Below are 13423 nucleotides of genomic sequence, written 5' to 3'. Positions count from 1 at the left end.
CAATAAAATTCCAATAGCAAAGGGTGTCAGGCAGGGAGGCACCAATTCGACAATGCTTTTCACCGCCTGTTTGCAGGAGGTATTTAGAGATGTGACTAGGGAACTGCTGGGGATAACAGTTAATGAAGAATGTGTAAGTAACTTGCGATTCACTGATGACATTGACTTTCAAAGTCACTCAGGAGATGAACCCAAAAAGATTATCAATAAGTTGGGCAGGCAGCGCAGTACTATCGGTCGAAAAATTAAGATGCACAAGACCAGACTCTTCAACGCTCTTGGAAGGGAAGAGCAGTTTACAAATGGTAACAATGTGCTCGAAATGGGAAGAGAATACGTCTACTTAGGGCATGTAGTCGCCGCATATCCGAATCACGAGAGGGAAATAAATAGAAAAATAATATTCGGATAAAGCGCATTCACAATGTTCCCTCAGACCATCAATGGCAGTTTACCAATAACTCTCAAGCGAAAAGTATAAAAGATGTATCTTACCGGTACAAGCTTATGTGACAGTAATATCGAATCTTACGTGAAGGTTTGAACTTGAGCACTTCGTTGCGAGCTGTCGAAAGAAAAATCATATTTGTAACTTGGAGTCCGGACGAGAATAGAGTGGATGAGGAATCAAACACGAGTTAATGACGTCGTTGTCGAGATCAAGAGGAAGGAATGGGCTTCGGCAGGCCATGTAATGCGAAGGCAAGATAATCGATGGTCCTTAAGATTACGGCTTGGATTCCAAGGGAAAGCAAGCGTAGCATTCTTCGACAGAAAGTTAGGTGGGCGTATGAAAATAAGAAGCTTGCGGGGATAGGGTGGCCGCAGCTATCCCAGGACAGGGTCAGTTGGAGAGACATAGGAGAGACCTTCGACCTGGAGTGGGCGTACTCAGGCTGGTGCTGCTGCTGACGAAGAATAGTTTTTCTACAAACAAATTCTACACATAGACGAATAGGTGGAACATGCTCAGCAAATAGACACTATTTAATTCAGGATAAAGGAGTTGAGTATTCAATTTCCTCAAGGAAGTGTAAAGTAGTTCATTCTGAGTGTAGTTCCTTCTGTCAGAAGACAAAGAAGGCATGAAGTCAGAGTATTTTCGTAAACGAGTTAAGACTACCTTAATCCACGCCCGTAGCAAGGCATTTCTCACTGGCAATGAAAATGGCGATGTCTCCTATCCAAGGTCTTCGCTGTCACATGGCTTAAAAGGTGCCTTACAGACGAAATGATTGCCTTTTATCATTTACCTTTTACTTTTTTCTGGCTAGCTTGTTAATGAGCCAGGCAACGACAACCGGAAATGCTTATATTAGTCGAATATTTCCGGTTGCTGAGGGCTACTGTGATTTAGTAAAATGCCCGCTTCCATGAACTGCAGTTCCCGAAAATGTGTGGCGACGCCTCATGGATGTCGCACGTGAGTAGAATCTCATAATCAGCAGCTTAAAAGGCAAGCTGCTGGATCTCTACTGGCTGCCCCGCTTGTGCAAGAAAGTCTAAAACCACTACGAACATGGGTCTTATAGATATCATGCAACGTTTGCTAGTCTCGTTGCAGCTTGTTTGTAATGTGTACTTTACCGAGGGGAGCCTAAACAAGAGGCTTTCTGATCCATCTCAAAAGAGAGAAAAAAAACGGAACAAATGGGAATGTGCCCTCCCTTGTGAAAGGGTCTCCCAGTCACAATTCATCTTTGCCGGACGATTGCAACTTCGCGGAGGAGCCTTCTAAATCCTTCAAACTCCGATGAGACCGTCTGGAAGATAACTAAGCATCCGCTGCCTGTCATTTCTACCCGATACCTTACCCACATTAGATCAGTGAGAAATAACTGTCTACCTTGTGACGTCAGCAACTGCCAGAGCTTGAGCTGCCCTGGCCAACACACTATGAGGTATGTGCCGTCTACCTAACATCACACACCCGTATTTCACCAGTACACTATCCACTAAATCCCTGCTCTCTCTCGAACACACACCCCTGCCCTCCCTCTCCCCATTTAACCAACTGCTGGCAAAGCTGTGTTCGTTCTCTTGATGCGCTGCGCACAACACTGCGGCTATTACTTGTTGCCCACATCGTCTCGGTACTGGGAAAGAATCACACCGCGCCGAGTTGCAACCTGAGCCCACCGAAGAGCGGGGCGGGTTAACCACCGTCAGCGGCCCGGACCTGGGAGGCGCTGTGAAAGATTTTTATAAAAGCTATAAAACGCCTTCTAGGTCAGGGCCGCTGTCGATGTTATAAAAGCTTTCTCTCTCCCTCGTTAAGAAATGTATGTTTTGAACATTGACAAGTTTCTTATTCAACAAAAGTGTTCAAAGTCAAAATGTTTCTACCAGGTTTTCGGTCGGACAACAAAAACCCATGCGCTTCAAGGCAATAGGCAATAGGAATAGAGAGCGCGTTCCATATCTGGCACTGGTTCTTTTAGCATTTAATGGATTGTCTGGTATTGTCTTCATAAGAGTACAACTTTTTAATCGGCTTACATGGGCGTTATATGACTACAGGCTATAAATATTGTTATCATCGTCCACTAAAGGGTCTCTTTTCGACCACTCACTGAACAGCTTTCGGTACATATTTCGGTCTACCGGGTTCGGCAGAAAGTTGAGGTGTGGGGCGTTTCGCATCAACCTAAAAGCTGAAGTAGAGAGAGAGAGAAAAAAACTTTATTATGGCAAGTGTGTTTGGACCCCCCTTGGGTCCCTGAACCACCGCGCGGTCCCACTCTACGTCGGAACGTTCATGTGGTGTTTGTTCATGACGTCGGCACCCCGAAGCACCGCAGAAAGCTGTGATGGCGGGTCCAGAGACGAGAGCACGACCTCCCAGTCCTCCCAACTTGATAACGCGGGCTGTCTCTGCGGGGGAGGATCAACAGGACAGCCGAAAAGGATGTGGGAGAGTGTGGCGTGAGGGTCGCCGCACAGGGTGCATGCAGGGGAGGTGCCACAGTAGAGAGATAGCAGCTGAGGGGAAGCAGATGTCGGTTATTGGCAGGAATACAGGTGCCGGCGCCTGACACTATGGGAGTGCTCACTTGGCTACAAGAGAGAGTTGCGAGGCACGGGCTGTGGACTCAGTGAAGGTTAGGAATTGGGTCTTTATAGAGAGAATTCGACCGAAAATAAAAGGGGGCCCCAGGCCCTTGGAAGGTACAGACTGGCTCCCCGAGCAGCTTCTCTCTTCCGCTGCTGGAGGAAGACTCCCCTGCGTAGATTGCCGCGCCCTCGAACACCGTGCCCACGTGACCAAGCTGCGCGTTCTCGGAAGGACGCGTCCCTAGGCGCTGTTGAAGGCGAGGTAGCAGCATCCCGCCGCTGCCACCAGTTGTTGAAGGCGAGGTTCGGGATCGCGGCTGGACGGATCCACGGTCAGCACGACGCCCGTTCCCACCTCCAAGGCAGGGACAGAAGTGCCGCTGAGCGACGGTGTTAGAAGGTGGAGAAAGAAGACTGAGATTTAATTACATATTTCGAAGAGTCCAGAACAGCAAATGTGACTGCTTCAAACTCATTCGTCGTCGAGTTTTATACCGTCCCTCTTCCCTAGCTTCCCTAGGACGATGACGCCAACGCCAGGGTGGGAGTGGCCTAAAGCATTCACACGCGCACAGAATTTCGTACGCCCGCACTTGGGGATGTGCCTCCGTCAGGTGTTGAGCCTGCAAGAGGAGGACGCCTTCGAGGAAAGTCCACAGCGGGATGCGACGTTCTCGCATCTGCCGACGGCTCCTCCGGGCTGCCGACACATGTCTGTCAAATACATCCGTCGCTAAAGGTCGGAAGTGGTCCTTCGTCCATAGGAACATTCGCGAAGGTTGTGGAAGTCCCCCTCCAGCCCGCCGTGATTCTCGGTACGCAGAACCACAGTGACGAGGGCCCTTGATATCCACCATGTTTACTGCGAAATGGGAGAGGCAAGGTCCACCTGCTGATGTCGCTACGCACGTGGGCCGACTCCGAAGAATTCGGCGCTTTTGTGTCCAGTTCTTCTTGTGGGTCCTGCTCGGAGACGCAGGAAAGTACGTTTGCCCTCGCCTCACGGTCAATTCGGCACGCCTTGCGGCAAACGTCGTCAAGTAGACAGGGGTTTCTCGGAACCATCCTGGAGAAACGTGGGTGCTGGCGGCTTCCTGATAACCCCGATCTTAACAGCGCTGACGGTCGCGCTCTCGAACGCCGTGTCTATGCCACCAAGCCGCACGTTCTCGCAAGGAAGCGTCCTTAGGCATCGACGGTAGCTTCTATGCGAAGCATACTAAAATAGCCCAACCCAGCTCCTCGAGCGCGGCGGTGTCGTTACCATTGACCTTTCGTGACCTCCATGTCATACCACGTGATGCGTGACGTCACAGCAGATGAAAAAATGGCTGAGGCTTAGCTAAGGTTAAGCCTAGTCAGATGCGAAGAATATTGTCGCCGAGTTGCATATCGAGCACGCCGCTTGGCTAGACATTCTTCACGCTCTTCATCAGTCTCTGTAGCACGCCGCAACTTTTGCTTCTCATTCCAACGAGCAGCCCTGTCTCCAAAAGGCATCTCTATCCCGTGTACGCCTAGCAGAGGCAGGCGCACCCCCTTGTATACCGCCGCTCCAGCATCACGTGTTCACTACAGCGCACCTAGCGGCAGAAGCAGGAAACACATTGGTCGCGACGCCTCGCGCGACGGCGCGAGCTGGGGCCCCGTTTCTCCTATGTCGTTACGTCACGCATCACGTGGTCCTCCTTGGTCGCGACGCCTCGCGCGACGGCGCGATTTGGGCCCCCGTTTCTCATCTGCGATGACGTCACGCACCACGTGGTCATCCTTGGTCACGACGCCTCGCGCGACGGCGCGAGTTGGGCCCCCGTTTTTCATCTGCTGTGACGTCACGCATCACGTGGTATGACATGGAGGTCACGAAAGGTCAATGGTAAGGACACCGCCGCGCTCGAGGAGCTGGGTTGGGCTATTTTAGTATGCTTCGCATAGAAGGTCAATGGTAACGACACCGCCGCGCTCGAGGAGCTCGGTTGGGCTATTTTAGTATGCTTCGCATAAAACGGGGGCCCAGCTCGCGCCGTCGCGCGAGGCGTCGCGACCAAGGAGGACCACGTGATGCGTGACGTAACGACATAGGAGAAACGGGGCCCTAGCTCGCGCCGTCGCGCGAGGCGTCGCGACCAATGTGTTTCCTGCTTCTGCCGCTAGGTGCGCTGTAGTGAACACGTGATGCTGGAGCGGCGGTATACAAGGGGGTGCGCCTGCCTCTGCTAGGCGTACACGGGATAGAGATGCCTCCTGGAGACAGGGCTGCTCGTTGGAATGAGAAGCAAAAGTTGCGGCGTGCTACAGAGACTGATGAAGAGCGTGAAGAACGTCTAGCCAAGCAGTGTGCTCGATATGCAACTCGGCAACAATATGCTTCGCATCTGACTAGGCTTAACCTAAGCTAAGCCTCAGCCATTTTTTTCGAACGCCGAACATGAGCTCCGCGTCCGCGACGAGGCCGGCACCCTGCGGCGACGAGTATAGGTCGAACGCTCGCGGCACGAACCCAGAGACATGGTACACATCTTGCATACTCGTACTTCCCAAAGTGGTCTTTGGCCATAGATGAAACACTCATGAACATCAGATGCACCCACAGCCAAAAACACTGTACTGAAGACCTAAATAATATTCTATGGACTTTCTCGCTATTGCGGTGGTGGTTGTGTAACACTTTTATTAAAGCAGCCCTTAGGCGTTTAATAGGTCCTGGGCCAAGGTGACGAGGTCGTGTTGCAGTTTCAGATCCAGAGATGCGAGTCAGATGGGCCACGGGGGGGGGGAGTGGGGGGGGGGGCAGGATAGGCGGGGGAGTGGTAAGCCGATTGACACTATGTAAGGCAGGCGCAAAATTATTGAGCCTATACCTCATAACACGTGGACACTCTAGCCCCGAGGAACAATCAGGCACCGCACAACAACATGCCGTCGCAGAATACGGTAGTGAGAGCGGCCTTTCGAATAGGGTAGGAGCTTTGAAGGCTACGAAAACGAATGGCTAAAGGTTACTTCCGAACATATCCCCCCCCCCCCCCCCCCCCGCAGACCCAGTCCCATCCCGCCTATTTCACCAAGAGCGGGTGGGAGGCAGCCCTCCCTAGAATAAATGTTTAAGTGCAAAAGCACTCATACGCCCACCAACCCCAACCAAGCATCTTGTGACGGTCACTGCGTTCCCAGGCCTTTGCCTGACAACTAGAGCTTACGCGAGTTGTCGTGTATGCTCGGGTTGCTAGGGAATGCTTCGGGTTCGAATCCGACCCGCTGGTTCGAACCACGGTACTCCGACTCAATAGACGAGCGCCTTAACCCCTGAGCCACATTGGTGAAAAATCATTCAGGACCCAGCAACTGTTCTTGGGACCCTGAGCAAGAGTACCTTCAGGGAAGAATAACTCAGCCGCTAACACTAACACAGTTGAACTACCCAGGTCTCAGAAGCCTCAAGAAGCGGGCTCCTCTCCGCCTCTACCTTGAGACCCATGAGTTCCTTGTCGCCATGGTTGCCCTTGAGGAACCCGGCGCCGGTGCCAAACTCACAAACAACACTAAATTTCAACACAACCCGTAATAAGGGAGTAATTACTCATTACTCTCCCTTACTCTCCCTTATTACAAATTTACTCCACCTTGGGGGATTCCCCTAAATATTTGACCAACACTGTTCCCACTTCGAGTTATTGATCAATTCGCTCTCGCCCTACCATAAACTTGCCGTCCCGGTTAGCTCAGTTGGTAGAGCGACTGCTCCGGTGAAGCGGTGGTCCCGGGTTCGAACCCCGGACCAGGACGAATTTTTCTTTAACTACGAAGTTTCTGAGAAAGCAGTATAACTTTCCTTTGTAGCCGTATGGCTGCGTTTGGGTGGATGCCAATGAGTAATTACTCCGTTATTACAAATTTACTCACCTTGCGGGATTCCCCTAAATATTTGACCAGATTTGCTGTTTCTGTCCACTTCGGATTATGGAAATAGTAATAGTAACAATAGCAGTAGTCGCTGTTATAATATTGGGCTTGCGTCAACACCACTGCTACACCTCGGCGACAAACCCCTTTGAGACAGTTATCTTCTTCACTTTTCACTGGTTAAGATATGCCATTATGTCATGCAAATTGGTTTTTAGGAAGCACAGCTGTCTCACTCCTTTGTGGGACACACACGTGCACCGTAAGGGAAGTACGGAAAGAGGGAGCGAAAGAAAAAGCGAAATATGTGCCGCAAGTGGGGGGCTTGGTAACAGTTTAGATTATTTGCGTACCTTTAATGCGCAGTGACATGGCCGGACCGAACGAACGTGTTTAGCGTTGCGCGTCTGTTGGAAAATTTTGTCCCGCAGTCGTGATGTGTTTCCTGTGGGCCTGTCACTGGGCCTTCCAGGTAGGCAGGCGGGATGCGCACAGCTATCGCATTCCTTTTCTCTGTAACGGAAAGACGGGATATGTATGGTTGTTTTCGCATCTCGCTTTGCATAACTGTTTATATTCCTGCTCTTTACAAGCCACGCTTCAGAGAATTCAACTGGTTGTGGAAACAAATTCTAACACAGGGATGCTGGCGGGGCGCCAATGTGGGCTCCGTGCTTGGGATACCAGCTCTAGCAACTAGGATTCAGTCCTCGAGTGCCGCAGCTCCCATACAGAGTCCATTGCAGAGAGCAGTACGCAGAGGGACAGCCGGCAGTGCGTCACCGGCGATGGTCTGCCGGATGTTGAGTTGTCTGCTGGCGCCATTGCTGGCATGTCCGAATATTGACTTTTATTTTATTTTGGATTCAGTGCGAGGGATATCACCTCCATATCTCCTCTGTGGCGGGCGCGCAAGAAAATAAACTATGGCGAAAGAAACTCAACGCCGGGTGAAAAAAAATTACTTTTTTAGTCCTTCAGTGGTTGGTGCAGTTATCGTAGACTGAAACAGGATGCCTGAGATATGACACGAGAACCGCGGTGTTGTGAGTCGATAGCCGGTGATTTGTGCCGAGGAGCACTGCTAATGCTGTGGACGGCACTCCGTAGACAACTGCTCAGGCTAAATATCGGTAGTCTTGATGCCAATCAAGCGAAGCGGGTCGAATACGACCTATAATAAACGGCGGCACTCCAACAAATACGACTACCGACCACGTGACTGCCTTAGTGGAAGGGTATCGCGCCCCTGGGTGCGTTGTGCTGACGCGTGTCTTCAATTTTCACCGATGACTTGCTTCCTTCATTAAAGGCCGCTTAAAGCTAGCTGCATAGTCATCCCTGCAGGGAAAATAGAAGAATTGGTCATGGCATCCCTTCATTGTGCTCGTTTTCCTTGTTTTTTTTTCTTTCATGGTATTCATTCTACGTGATTACTAGAGGCCGGATTTTTAGGCACTAAAAAGCACGTTTTAGGCGCCATAAATAGGCGGCTAAAATTGCATTTTAGGCACCTAACGGAGAAATATAGGCACTATAAACTTCATCGAAAGTGCACACAGTTCCCAACTTCAGCGCGCAATATCTGCCGTAAAATAAAACAAAAACACAGCAGGAATGATTTGGGACAATAAGCAAGGTTCGAACATTAGAAGCCGTTTTTTTTAAGGCTGTCGCGCAACTTTTCGTACTATACACATGCCTCAGCAGAGCAAAAGGGACGGTTACCAGCCCTTTTAAAACACTTTGGTATACCTCGAAACAAACAATTCGCTTGTCGTGTGCAAATGTAGAAGCAATGAATACCTTAACAGGAGGTCATGTATTTAGAAATTGATACAAGCATTGTCAATTCAAAGCATCTGACAAATGAGTTCAGTGTTCGCTCACACAGGAATTGAACTTATTTATTGCAGACATACAAAATGCTTCAACATTAATAAATGTGTTGTCATTTGTGTAAACAGTGTTTTATAGTTTGTGGCTTCACGTGTCTGGAGCCACGCGACTATCAAATGGTGCTTGTCATTAGAAGGGTCTAGAAAACATAAATACGAGATACTAGAAAATGAAACACAGAGTGCTGCTTGATGCAATACATGCCAAAAAGTATCATAGTTCTGCACGGGCTTACGTATTTTCACGAGGATCCATGGTAAGATAAACATCATCCATCTAGAAATCACTGTTAAAGCTACGGAAGCAGTAGCAGACAAGCACCATCTCCTGGTTGATGGACTCAAATTTATGCCTCTTATCAGTAAGAACAAGCTTGTATGCTGAAAAGGAACGCTTAACATCAACGGATGTTACAGGAGCGTGCTTGTACTTAGGAACATTTGAGGGCTTTACACTGTTCGGTATCATAGAATGTTCACCGGTAAGTACTCCTCAAATTTGCTTGAGGACTTAGAACTCCTCGTTTTTGTCCAAGACTGACTGCAAAAAATAATACAGGTTACTAAGCGGAAATTTTAATTAAACTGTTTCCAGCAGGTTTATGGAACATTTTACAGTTGGTTTCAATTGGAACGAACTGGGAATTAATTGGACGAACCTATAACTTACTCCGTATACTTTTCGAAGTGTGGTGCCATCTGATCAACTACCACTTTAACAGCCAAAGTCATCAACAAGCTACCACGATAAAATGGCAGAAATTAGGAAAAAGGTTGCTTCGATATTTTCGGCTGACGTGGTTGGTATTGTGTACAGAGCCGGCGTAGGTGCAGTGTTCACCACAGCCAACTGACGAGGTCATCTAATGTTGCCACGTGTGTGTTCTACTCAAAACCGAAATGAATTTGAAATAACAGAGAATCTGATTGCAAAACCATAGCGTATTTCAGGCCCCTTTTCTGTAAAATAGGGCATTTTTAGGCACCGACGCCGGAAATAGGCAGTTATAGGCACTGACATCCAAAATAGGCATTTATAGGCACTATAAAAAAGAGTGTTAATTAACACTCTTTGTCAACACCTGATTCGTGCTCATATGTAGAAATGGTGCGGCTACGAAGCGTTGAAAAAAATAGGCATTTGCCTAAAATCCGGTCTCTAATCATGGGCGAAAACACCGAGAAACTGATGAAACTTGTGAAGCACTCCTGGACCAAACATCAGTAATCTTTACAAATCGGGATAAAAAGGCTTGGGAGATTGCTGAAGCATACCACACTGCCAAGAGAGGTCACTGTATCAGTGAGCAACCGCTTGCGCTGACGACGAAAGAAATTTCTTTTCTAGATTGTCGCAGGTAATCTGTTATCTGGTTTTGTTCCTTAGTTTCTTTTTTTTGTTTTTTTTTTATCCTGTATTTATTCCGAGCGGTTCGAATAAACGCGTTTGTTGTTAGTAAGCACTAGTGGTGTGTTCATTGAAATGTCTCGTCTTTTTCTGCGCTCTCCTTCAATCAAGATGAACCAGTACCAACATGCCCAACTTCTCGGTCTGCCTCATACCCTTACTGGTGCAGTGATGCTGCGATTGAAGGTGTGCCACTGTCCTGCGATGGCAGGTGCTGCCAGCGGTGGGCTTTGTGCGACCGAGGTTTTTCTTCCAGAGCGTCCAATCATTAATTTAACAGCCACTAGGCACAGTGGGCAGTTTGCTTACTACCCGGTGTACAGGTTGTGATGCCGCCACAGGGTCACGTGCCTCCTAGGTTGCACTCCTGGGACAACCTGCCAGTGTCATGCTCGTGATCTCTCGCTCACGCCCCCGACGGCGGATTTTCTCGACAATGAGGCCAATAACGCTATCGTGCTTAAAATTACCGACAGAGCTTCACCGAAAACATGTCAGTAAACGCAGTACTGACCAGCCCTCAGCGAGAGCGGTTATTCCATACGTAAGTACAAGAAGTACACACAGAATTGAGTACGTCACCGGGGAACTGAGAGCCCACGTAGCTCTTTCGGCGCCGAAAAATTGATGAGAGGCCTCCGGAAAAAAGCCAGCCAAGAGGATGAGTCAATCAGCATGGGCACGGTAAAAGATAGACCACGATTCATGCACCCATTTGTGGCAGAGCAGCAAGTTTTGCTAGTTGCTGTTTGCTCGTGACGGAAAGAACGTTTTTGAGCTAAAAATGGCGAAGACAACCATTTAAAAACATATGGGACATGCGAAAGGAATATCTACAAAAAGGCCATAAACATGCCACACAATACACAGCAGCTGTAGGACCAGCAATCAAAGCGCGCATGCTGCCAAGACAATTCACCTGCTATCCAGGTATGGAAATGCACAGTCTGCAACGGAAAGAGAAGGCTGGCAGATACATATATTGCCTTTTTCCTTGACTAAATAACCTGCTTAATCTCTCGTATTATCCGAACCTTATGGCCGAAAAGCATGTTAATCTGGTTAAACATTGGGCAGTACACTTATTTATTTGTCTACATTTTTCCTTCTTTGCACTTTCTCCAATGTACATCTGCATGTGAATATGGGTAGGACGATCAGACCCCTAGATGGTCCTTGAGACTACGTCTGAATGGTTACGGCAGCATCACCGCTTTGATTGCTATTCGCATTGCTCCATTTTTTTGTGTTGTTATTTATGACCTTGTTGTGTATATTTCTTTTGCATGTCCCCAATAAAAACAGTTCACTCTGCTCATGTCTTGTCGTTAAGTGGTTCTCATCGTCTTTTTGAGCGCAGTAACGTTCTTCGTTATGAGCCATGTGTCACCTCGATCGTCTACGAGATACCGTTGCCATGTTGGGCGTCCTACATCGGACAAATAGGAAGGTGTATGAACGAGCACCTGTGGGAACATTCGAAATCAATCGAAATGGCCGCAGGTGGTGATTCGGCTGTTCGTTGTAAGGACATCCTGCCAGTAACGAAGGAGGAAGTAAAGAAAGCCTTAGGAGCAATGCAAAAAGGGAAAGCAGCTGGTGAGGATCAGGTAACAGCAGATTTGTTGAAGGACGGAGGAGAGATTGTGCTACAAAAACTAGCCACCCTGTATACGCAATGCCTTGTGACCTCGAGAGTACCAGAAGCTTGGAAGAACGCTAACATTATCTTAATTCATAAGAAAGGAGACGTCAAGGACTTGAAGAATTACAGACCAATCAGCTTATTGTCCGTTGCCTACAAGGTATTTACTAAGGTAATCGCTAATAGAGTCAGGACAACCTTGGACTTTAGTCAACCAAATGATCAGGCAGGCTTTCGTAAAGGATACTCGACAATAGACCACATTCACACTATCAATCAGGTGATAGAGAAATGCGCAGAATATAACCAACCCCTATATATAGCCTTCATTGATTACGAGAAAGCATTTGACTCAGTGGAAACCTCAGCTGTCATGCAGGCATTGCGGAATCAGGGTGTGGAAGAGTGTTATGTGAAAATATTGGAAGATATTTATAACGATTGCACAGCTAGTATAGTTCTCCATAAAGTCAGCAATAAAATTCCAATACGGAAAGGTGTCAGGCAGGGAGACACGATCTCGCCAATGCTCTTCACTGCCTGCTTACAGGAGGTATTCCGGGGACTGGAATGGGAAGAGTTGGGGATAAGAGTTAATGGAGAATACCTGAGTAATTTGCGATTCGCTGATGACATTGTCTTGCTAAGCCACTCAGGACAAGAACTGCAAAGCATGATCAACCAGTTAGACAGGCAGAGCAGAACGGTGGGGCTAAGAATTAACATGCAGAAAACCAAAGTAATGTTCAACAGCCTAGCAAGGGAACAGCAGTTCGCAATTGGTAGCGAGGTGCTGGAAGTAGTAAGAGAATATGTCTACTTAGGGCAGGTAGTGACCGCAGATCCGGATCATGAGAGGGAAATAACTAGAAGAATAAGAATGGGTGGAGCGCATATGGCAGGTTCTCTCAGATCATGAATGGTAGCTTACCAATATCCCTGAAGAGAAAAGTATACAACAGCTGTATCCTACCGGTACTCACCTATGGGGCAGAAACGTGGAGCCTAACAAAGAGGGTTCAGCTTAAGTTAAGAACAACGCAGCGAGCTATGGAAAGGAAAATGATAGGTGTAACGTTAAGAGATCGGAAGAGGGCGGAGTGGGTGAGGGAACAAACGCGGGTTAATGACATCTTAGTTGAAATCAAGAAGAAGAAATGGGCTTGGGCAGGGCATGTAATGCGAAGGCAAGATAACCGCTGGTCCTTAAGGGTAACGGAGTGGATTCCAAGAGAAAGCAAACGTAGCAGGGGACGGCAGAAAGTTAGGTGGGCGGATGAGATTAAGAAGTTTGCGGGGATACAGTGGCGGCAACTGACAAAGGACAGGGTTAATTGGAGAGACATGGGAGAGGCCTTTGCCCTGCAGTGGGTGTAGTCAGGCTGATGATGATGATGATGATGTAAGGCGTGCTCTTGCCTGCCTGCCCTCGACAGGATAAAGCTTTGAAGAAGCTACCTCGACAAACGCACACGAGAAGTAAATGCAGCCAACCTCAATTGAAACCGTGGAGCC

This window comes from Amblyomma mixtum, chromosome 6 (genome assembly GCF_055824585.1).
Source record: "Amblyomma mixtum isolate Tamu chromosome 6, ASM5582458v1, whole genome shotgun sequence".
In the NCBI taxonomy this organism is placed as follows: Eukaryota; Metazoa; Arthropoda; class Arachnida; order Ixodida; family Ixodidae; genus Amblyomma; species Amblyomma mixtum.
This window is presented reverse-complemented; position numbering follows the sequence as displayed.